Genomic DNA, 10397 nt, shown 5'->3' on the forward strand with positions numbered 1-10397 from the left:
AAATTGAAATGTTACGTACCAAATTTCGATGTCCGAATTTAGGTGAAGAAAATAATTCCAAAATTTTAATGACGTAAGTGTCTAGAAGCCGTTTATATTCAATTGAAATATTTGGGTAACGGTAAAGCATAGTCTCAAGAAATTTTTTGACGAATTAAAAAATAATCAAAGTCAAGAATTAGCAAACAGAATATATCAAAAACAGTGACAATTGAAAATCATCAAATTTATTGACGCAACATGAATGAAGGTGGTGTCTGTGGACTCTAACGTCAGTTATCGAAAAATTCTATTAAATTCAGTACTTTATACCTCCGACGAACTCTATGTGTAGTAGCTAGCTTCAAAACCTCGAATTTCATTTTTTAGATCCGTCACGTAAATACATTAATCTATGAACATTTTGCCAAATGAAAAAATTGATTGTGATATTGTAGAGCAAGGTGTCTCATACCATATTTTTAGCATGACTTTGTATAACCGTGTTTTTGTGGAAAATTTTTTCATTTGGTGAAAAGGACTGAACGTGACGTGGAATAATCATTTAACATCACAATTTACGTAGTAGTAAAAATAAAGTTGACGTTATTTTTTTGTATGGTCGGTGGACGTGGCAGTCTCGTAAATATTGACAAAACATTAGTTTTTTATTTAATTATGATTTTTAAAGAATATATAGGTCTTTGGTTCCGAATATAAATTCCATTTTACAAATCTCAACTACTGAATTTTCATTTATTTTTTTATGCATTTAATCTTAATTTTACCCTTTCAAAATAAGCTGTTCAAGAATTTTTGCTGTCCTAGAAAATAAACGAAAGAGATTTTTTAGTGTTAATGACAATGTACATCACAATATTGTTGAATGGTGAAGGGTGAAGAAAATAAATTCGTTGACAAATTCCTATTGAATTAATTGTGAGTAAATGGGACCAGTGTCTTAAAACTAAAAAGTAGTGTGGTCCTTGTTTCGGTGCTTCAATATATTGATTTATTTTATTTAATTTTAAAGGGTCATGATTTTGAGATTTAATGTCTCTATGATTTATTAGTGATTTACATTATTTTATATATTTTTTTTTTTAATGTCTTCATCTCTGCGCACATTGAGATTATACATTTTTCTTTCTTAACTTATTTGTTTCCCACTATTGATTGTCGTTTTTCTATGGTATTTAGATCATATTTAAACCTATAAGGAATAAATATGAAATACAAAAACCAAAATAATGACTCTCTAAATGGCACTGCCAAAGCCCAAAAGGCCCAAAACTTGTGAGTGCAGAACCTTAAAGTATTCCTGCAAGTTTAGAATATCAAGCATTAATTACTATCCCAAAAATAAATTAGAAAATTAAAATTAAATAAATAAATCCGATACCATTATATAGTTGCATTTCTCCGTATCCAATTCGCAAGAGAGAAAAAAAAATACAATTGGATGTAAAGATAAGTCAAAAAGCAAGAATCATGCAAATAGAGAATGTCAAAATGGCATAAAAACATCACTCTGAACTTATACATGAACACATTAAGTTTAATTCAATTAATGAATCAATTGATTATTAAACCAAACTAAAACATAATAAATATAAATTGAAAAATGACAAAAGCTAAAACTATTGATAATTGACATCAAAATATTGATAATAAGAAAATTCTTTTTGCTATGGAAAACCTTCTTAATTTCGTTTATTATTATTTAGCTTGGTCCTAACGACAAATTAATAGATTGCATATTATTTTATTCGGCACTTAGCATATCCGAATGTTTCAAAGAATGTCAAGAGCCAAGTATGGTAAGGGGGGACCCTAATGTTTGAATAGGAATTTTAATTTAATTTTCGTATCTTGGAATGGGTGGTTGTGAATTATAAAAAGGGAGGGTAATCCAATCGCATTAATCCACCAATAAAATCATGCAAATATTGGAGGCATTGAGAGGAAATCATCTATACAATATTATTATTTCAAGGCATTGGTTTTTCACTCTCCCTCAAGGGCTTCTATTCTTGGTCCATGCCACTGCAATTTGATGACATTTTGCTGTTCATGGCTATGGAATGGAGCTCTTGAGAGAGAACGAAGAAACGTTGTTTTGCCCTTTTTCAATTACATATTTTATTTTCTCTCTTTATATATAATTTTATAAAAAAAATTGTGTTCTTTTGCATCATGTCGTTTGGGCCTTTTTCTTCTTCACGATATCCTTCCACTCGGATCATGACTCGTGAGGTAATTGTTATATACTTGTATAGAATAGGTGGGACTTTTGCTTTTATTTTTTTTATCTTGCTCGTTGTCTCGCTCGCCTATCATTTTGGCTCGAGTAGTGGGCTTTGCCCCGTTTTATCTAAGAAAAAGTCAAGGGCGAGCAAAGAGTCGTGGATCAAACCAAACCATCTCTTTCCTATCTTCCAATTTGACTTGTAATCTTAGAAGTTAGATGGAAACTTTAATTTGTTCCGAATATCCCCAATAGATTATACAATGATGTAGAACACGATATTCCAAATTTCTTGATGGGTGAATTAATTAGGAGCTTTGGTATAAAAAGGTACACAACATTCATTGCACACGTACGTGCGATAGATCAATGGTCGGTTTAATTAATAACTAAGTCAACTTATGCAAACACACACACATTAATTAATGTTTTTGCCGTTGAAATACTAAATTGCATACATAGATCTTGAATATGTACCTAGCTAGGTGATTGGTGAAATTAATAAATATTCTACTATTATCCTTTATATACTTCATCAAATCCCATTTCCTTTAATTGAATCAGTCAAAGAAACATGATTACTAGATCCATTTCATTACAAAAAATATCCTCAACAAGTTTGGAATTGGCTCTTCTCTTCTTGCAAGAGCTATTTATGCCAACTATATTGTAACTTTTTTTTGTCCATAGAAAAGCAATAATTATTAGTCCATCCAATAGTATTCAAAATGTGAGATTCATATTTTCTAAAAATAGGATTCGATTTCCATGAACTATGTTTATAGAGATCAATCCCCAACCCATTGAAGAAAAAAAAAACAATATTATATCTGATTAAGTTTATTTCTTCACACTTCAACAGAGTTGGAATGTGACAAGAAAACAAGAACCATTAAGCTTAAAAACAGTAAACAAAAAAATAAAAGTTGTGCATAAAAGAGAAGTGACATTTGATGAAGGAAAATTAAATTAAGAGATACCCAAATATTCCATGTGGATATATATCCATTGGTCACTAGAGCAACTTACACAAATACACACTGACCAATCACACATAGGCAACACGCACACTGGTAAAATCAGGGTTCAGAAAACAATGATTTCTTGAAATAAATTTGAAAAATTAATTAAAAAAAGTTATGTATGAAGTGGTGCATGTGAAGAGGACCCCCACAATGGCAGCTTTATAGTTTTAAAAGTATGTTGAAAAATGGAAGCATTGTAAGAAGATATATGTGTGTCTGCTTCCAGTTTGTTACCTTAACTCAATGCTGCTTCTGCCAATTTGTTACCTTCACACATGCATTTGATTCTAAATATCAATGCTTCACCTTTTTTTGTTTTTATTTTTTACAGTATCAAATTATCAATCATTTCTGGTGTAGAACTGCAAGTTGTTTTGGTGTACTATAAAATAATTATGTTTGGAGTAAGACAACATTTTCATCTATGTACATATTGTGTGCAAGTGAAGACTTTTGTTGTAAGAATCCCTTAGATTTGAATTAACAAACTTAATTAAGACTGAATTTGGATTTCATTTCATGAGTTTCTATCTTTTCTATTTTTTGAAATTAAGATATAATCAAGATTTGATCAAAGTTCCATTGGTTTGTAACTTTGTATGTATACTTGAAGTATAGTTTAGATGCTATTGGGCTATTAGCGCATATATACCACTACAAAAATGGGATTTACTGTGACTACACGAAAAAAATTCCGAACACACTATGAAAATACCGAGCATTTTCTAAGCACTCGGGAATGTCCTCGGTAGTTTTTTGTGGTGTTCACACAAAAAAATTAATGATTTTTCTCCGATATAATTAGGAAATAAACACCAAAATCAATACATATCGAAGACTACCATGTTAAATATAGAAAATATATAAATAATAGCCTCGCAATTGCAATATTTTATACTAGTTCAAATCATTATTGTTAAGATTTGTCTAGCTATATACTACTTTTTCTATTTTCTTAAAATGGACACCAAATTCCATCTTCATCAATCATCATCAATCATCATCAAGCAAGTTCTTGATTCTTCTCCACAATCCTCACTTCTTTCAAAGATCTAAGCACATTTGCCTGCAAATTGTAAAACCACCAAATTTGCCATCAAATGTGTGCAATCCTCATATAAATTGTGTGTATGTATAAATACACTTATAATGTACCTGATGATCCGTCAATTCAACGGCAAAGCCATCGACGATGACCAATGAGAGGGTCTTGTTATAGGAATTTGGCTGAAGATTCTTCGCCAAGATTCCATCATGTTTCCTACTCAAGTATACATCAAGCTCTTGTGCCCCTCTATGTGTTCTAGTATCAAATTTCACACACAACACCTTTTTAATTAAATTTGCATAAAATTACACAACTAATTGAAAAAAATTCTTTTTTCCATAAGAAGCTTAGGGTTTGAGTCATTCAGTGCGTGTGAGTTGTAACTAAAAAACGCGTATATATATAACCGAAATTAATGATGGAGAAGAAGAAGAAGACGTACTTGTTGGATCGGAGGCGCTCGTATTCAGGATCATAGTTCATGAATACAAAATGTAGCTCACTTTTGGAGTCATCCATTTCCATTTTTCTTCAGAAATTGCACTCTTAGTTTCTACCCTATCAATCTATCAAGACCTCACTATTTATGCTTATTCACAGCTGGCACACTCTCTCTCTCTCTTCTTTTTGAGTATATAAATTTTTTAAGAAATAAATTGGAAATGCACAAGAGGATATTTCAGTGAACCCATACAAGAATCTTGTAATTATATATGTGTGTGCATGTGTGTGTCATTTTTTTAAATAATTTAGTTGCACGTAGGTATTGTGTACTTTCAGTTTATGAAATTGCGCCTAATTATTAGGTATTGATTATATCCCAAACCCCAATTGGATCATGCTTAAGGGAAAGTACCATGATTCTAACTCTCCTAGGGTTTTGTAAAATTGTTTATTTAATTATAAGAATAGTCAACCCGATCCTAATTATAAACAATAAGGAGTATTAATTATATACTACTAGTATAACTTTAATTCATTCTACGTGATATACTATAAAACCAATTCAGTGTATATAAACAAAAATATCCCACCTAATAATAATATGAATATATTAGTCAAATTGTCATCTTTACTATAAAAATCGATTCTGATTGTAGTTACCAGACTTGTACAATTTTGCGAAATTAGTCAAGAATTTTGCAAAATTGTAAATTCTTAAAATTATGTAATTTACAATGCTTCAAAATTGCTGTAAATTGTGTAAAGATATTTACGTCTTTTTACACCAAATAATCCCTACTAATATATGATCCTTAGTAGCACCAAAGTTGATAGTTGTACTAGTTAGTGAGGTCAATGGTCGGTTAATTATTAAATAAGTCAATTACTGCAAACACATACTTAATTAATGTTTTTTACCATGCAATAGATCTTGAATGTGTACCTATCTAGCTAGCTAGGTTGATTGGTGAAATAGATATTCTACTATTATCCTTCACTTCATCAAACTCCATTTCCTATAATTGAATCAGTCAAAGAAACATGATTCCCAGATCCAATTTATTACTACTACACAATAACCTCAACTAGATTGTAATATTTTTATTATTGTTCACAGCGAGTAACATGATACTCCCTTCGTCCCATATAATTTTATCCAGTATTCCATTTTAGGTCGTCCCACATAATTTTACGCATTTCACTTTTACTATTTTTTGTAGTGAACCCCATATTCCACTAACTCATTCCTACTCACATTTTATTATAAAACTAATACTTTAAAAGTAGAATCCATATCCCACCAACTATTTCAACTCACTTTCCATTACATTTCTTAAAACCTGTGTCTGGTCAAAGTATGTAAAATTATGTGAGACGGAGGGAGTAATTATATTAAGCTTAAAATTAAAATATTGGTACAAGTTGTGCACACGAGAGTGACCAAATCACACGAACACAAACTGACCAATCACAAATAGGCAACACGCACACACACAACAAAGTGATGACATATGAGAGAGAAAAGATTTGAAAAAAATGGTAAAATTTGAGTTCAGCCACAGAACGTGGGAATTTGCCAGAAAGAAAGAAAATAATGAATTCTTGAAATAAAACTGAAAAAAAATAAAAATAAAAAATACATATTCATGTAACGATGCATGTGAAGAGGAACCCCACAATGGCAGCTTTATTGTTTTAAAAGTTTGTTGAAAAATGGAAGCAGTGTAAGAAGAAGAGGTTTGCAACCTTAACTCTATGATGCTTCTGCTATGTGTATCAAATCAATTTTACTTATTCATTGCTTCCCTTTTATTTAGCTCCTTCTTCTTTTTTTTTAGAGAGAAGTACATTTATTGACATCATAGTTTTTTTTTTTTTTAGGGTATCAATCATTAATTTCTGGTGTAGAACTAGGTGTTTTCTGCACTTACAAGATGGAATAAAATAAAGGAAAAATAAGGGAACTTATGTACAAGAGGATAGCCCATACAATACAAGAATCGTGTGTGTGTGTGTGTGATTGTCATTTTTTTAATAATTTAGTTGCACGTATGTATTACTCCCTCCGTCCCACATAATTTGGGACACTTTGACCCGGCACGGGTTTTAAGAAATCTAATTGAAAGTGAGTTGAAAAAGTCATGGGATGTGGTCCTACTTTTAAAGTATTAGTTTTATAATAAAATATGAGTATGAATCAGTTTGTGGAATATGAGGTCCACTACCAAAAATGGTAAAAATGAAGTGTGTCAAATTATGTGGGATGGCTCAAAATAAAATACTGGATCAAATTATGTGGGACGGAAAGAGTACTCCCTAAATAGGAGCATATATTTGTATACGTTCAACAGTTGAGAATTGAAGAATATAATATAACCAAGCCCAATAACCAATTGGATCATTATTCTTGCTCTACTAGGCTTTTGTAAAGTTGTTTATATTTCTAAGAAAACGTCAGGATCCATTACGGTCAATTCAAGACAAATTCTAGACAGTACTCCCTCTCCGTCCAAAAAAAATAAACTAGTTATTTTCATAAAATCTGATAAATTTCTGTTTTTTGTTTACCTACTTTATTACATTAAAATTACGAAAAATGACAAAATTGAATTCACTACTATAATTTATTCGATTTGAACGCAAACTCATCACCATTGATCTTCAAATCTAAAGTATATCACATATCACATTAACTCGTAATTTTCGCAACGCACATTAATAGCCTTCATACCTGTCCGTACCTGTCCGTACGCACACGGGCCTTAGTCCAGTCCGGCCCAGGCCCAGCCCACTTGACAACAGTTGTAATCAAGCTAGGCAAGCCACAACATCACTAATAGTAGGCCTCTCATGACCCAAACTATTCCTACAAAGCAAAGCAATCTCCAAAACATTCCTCACTTGCCTCTCTTCCTCTCCTCTCCCCACACAAAATTCAAACACATGACCTGACGTGGCACCCGACTCGGCGTCCGGCCACCCCAAGATCTCCATCAGCACGGCCCCAAAGCTGTACACGTCGCTCTCCTGGGACAGCCCGGGCTGGTACGGGTCATCCTGCCCCGTGTCCACGTGGTCGGCCAGCTGGACGAAGCCGTAGTCGGAGAGGCGGGCGGAGAAGTCAACGTTGACCATGACGTTGGAGGTCTTGACGTTGCCGTGGACGTTGAGCTTCAAGTGCCTATCCTTTGGAGGGGTCTGTGAGTGGATGAATGCTATTGCTTTGGCTATGCATTGGGCTATCCTGTACCTGTGCTTCCACTCTAACCCGGTGTGCCCTTCTTCCTTTGCAGCTAATCAAAATTAGTTTAAACAAACTTTATTTCCTCACACAATCAATCTCTAACTATATAATTTTCATAATATAAGTTGTACTATGTGTGTATAATGAGAAAGCATAGCTCTCTTTAGTTCAAGTCAGCATTTTGTTTTATCTAATTAATTTAATTCTAATACCATTAAAATATTATTGTTGTTATTAATTTTACAAATAACGTAAAAATCAAGCCTCCTTTTTAGGTACCTGCTCACTCTGTCTCACTTTAGGAGTCTCATTTGAATTCGTCACGGGTTTAAGAAATGTATTGGAAAGTTGGTAAAAAAAAATAGTGGAATGTGTGACCTACTTTTATGGAGTATTAGTTTTATAATAAAATGTGAGTGGAAAAAAGTTAGTGGAATGTAGGGCTTATTATCATTTATGAAATATTTGATTGGATCAAAGTGGGATAGTAAAAGCGGGACTCATAAAGTGGGACGGGGGAGTAGTATTTATTATACTATAAACATAAATGCTTTATGTGCATTGACCTGTTTTGATTCGTCCAAATTTTGAAAAATTGTTTGTCTTTGTAAAGAAAATTGGAAGAAAAAAGTTAGTGGACGGCTAGTCTTAGTTTACCTAAAATGAAAAATATTTGGATCGTTGAATCAAGGACATCCCGAAATGAAAAAATGAAACACTATTTCATGGACGAATAGATTTCATCGGGTATAGCATATTCGAACCGATCAACATATATACACACAACACAAGGAGAGATCAAAGAGATGTTTACCAGAAAGCAAGTCAGCAGAGAGCCCATGGGATAATAATCACAAACAACAAACTTAATCCTCTTGGCATAGAGATAAGAAATCACAGGCACCAAATACTCACACTGATTCCCAACCAAAGCCAACCTCTCAACTCTCCTTCCAAACTCATTTCTCTAATCACAACTCTCTTAAACCTCTTCACTGCCCTAATCTTGCCCCCAAAAGCACCACCTTCTCCGTCATCCCCAGGGCTCTCTCCCATCACCCCTACAGAAGCCCTCAAAACCTGCCTCAGAGTCATGTCTAAGCCATCACTGCTGCACGAGGTCAATGGGATGTCGTCCGTGAACCCGAAAGGAAGTCTTCGTGCTCAATATGGACGAGGACCGGAGGCTCCATTCTTTGCTCTGATCCGGGACTCTTCTGTTCGGCTTCACAAAGGCCCGGAAAGCATTCTTGATTTTTTAATTTTTTTTTTAGGGTTTGGTTGGTGATGATTTTGGCATGGGGAGGAATGGGTGTGGTGGTGGTGTTTTTATTTGGGAATTGGGTGTTGATTACTATGTTGTACAGCCAAATTGTTTGTTAGCTTTTTATGGATGTATGTAAAGATGATTGGTGAATTTTCTTAGCATATCATATGGGTTAACGAAGTTTGTTTTGAATTTTTGGTTTGATGACAAAATGTAAATGAACTAAAATATTGAAATTGGAGTTTTCCAATCATATTTTTAGTTTGTAAAATCAATTTTTTATTCTTAACCATTGATAAATTATTAAAAAGCACAAATATTTAAGCATTTTTTAAAAATTATTGATTTATATATCTAAAAAAAGCTTTATGTTGGCCGTATAGTTTTTTTTAAAACTGAAATATGATATGAAGAATCTTTGCCTGAACGAAAAACAAAAAAAGTTAACTGAATTCATATTTCAAAATGAAGTTCCCAAAAAAATGAAATGATCACAAAATTTTTTGAATTAAATAGTAGGTAAGTCAAAATAAAAAGGGGTGGAGATAACAATAACAAAAATCAAAGATATTGACAGAAACCAACAAATTCTTTCCCTTGCAAAAATTGACCCGATTTACAACATGTTTGGACTATATAAGGGAAAATTTCCTTTCGATCCAAAAAATTTCATAGTGGTAGTAATAATGTTAAATTAACAAAAATGAAAATATAACAATCTATTTAGAAAATTGTTCGGTTCACACTCCTTAATCATCATTTAAATTAATAAATTGGGGTTATAAATGTAGAGTGTAGAGTGTTGAAACTTTTAATTGTGGGACTAGTCTATCATTAAATTAATGAATTATATAGCTAGAGATATTTACACGCTAGATTTACTTGTCCAAAAGTAAATGCTAGTATTAAAAAAATAATGGATTTTATAGTGTATTTTAAGATTCGAAAAATTTTTACACCAATCTTAATTTATCTAAACGTGAGAATAATATGCTCAATATTGGATAATGGATTTTATGGATACATATTCCACCTCACCTTATTCACCTATTTTATTACAAGTCTAGAATATATTTTTTGAATGATGTATATAAGCTGAGAGGGAAAAAGGATAGAAGTTTAGACAACAATTAATCGATATT

The 10397-nt window shown here is 32.4% G+C and overlaps 1 pseudogene; it reads right to left on the minus strand.

The window, feature by feature from the left end:
- Positions 1–7552: 7552 nt before the first annotated feature.
- LOC125214303 lies at positions 7553–9236 on the minus strand (annotated as a pseudogene).
- Positions 9237–10397: the final 1161 nt, after the last annotated feature.

The sequence above is a fragment of the Salvia hispanica genome, chromosome 3 (genome assembly GCF_023119035.1).
Source record: "Salvia hispanica cultivar TCC Black 2014 chromosome 3, UniMelb_Shisp_WGS_1.0, whole genome shotgun sequence".
Classification (NCBI taxonomy): Eukaryota; Viridiplantae; Streptophyta; class Magnoliopsida; order Lamiales; family Lamiaceae; genus Salvia; species Salvia hispanica.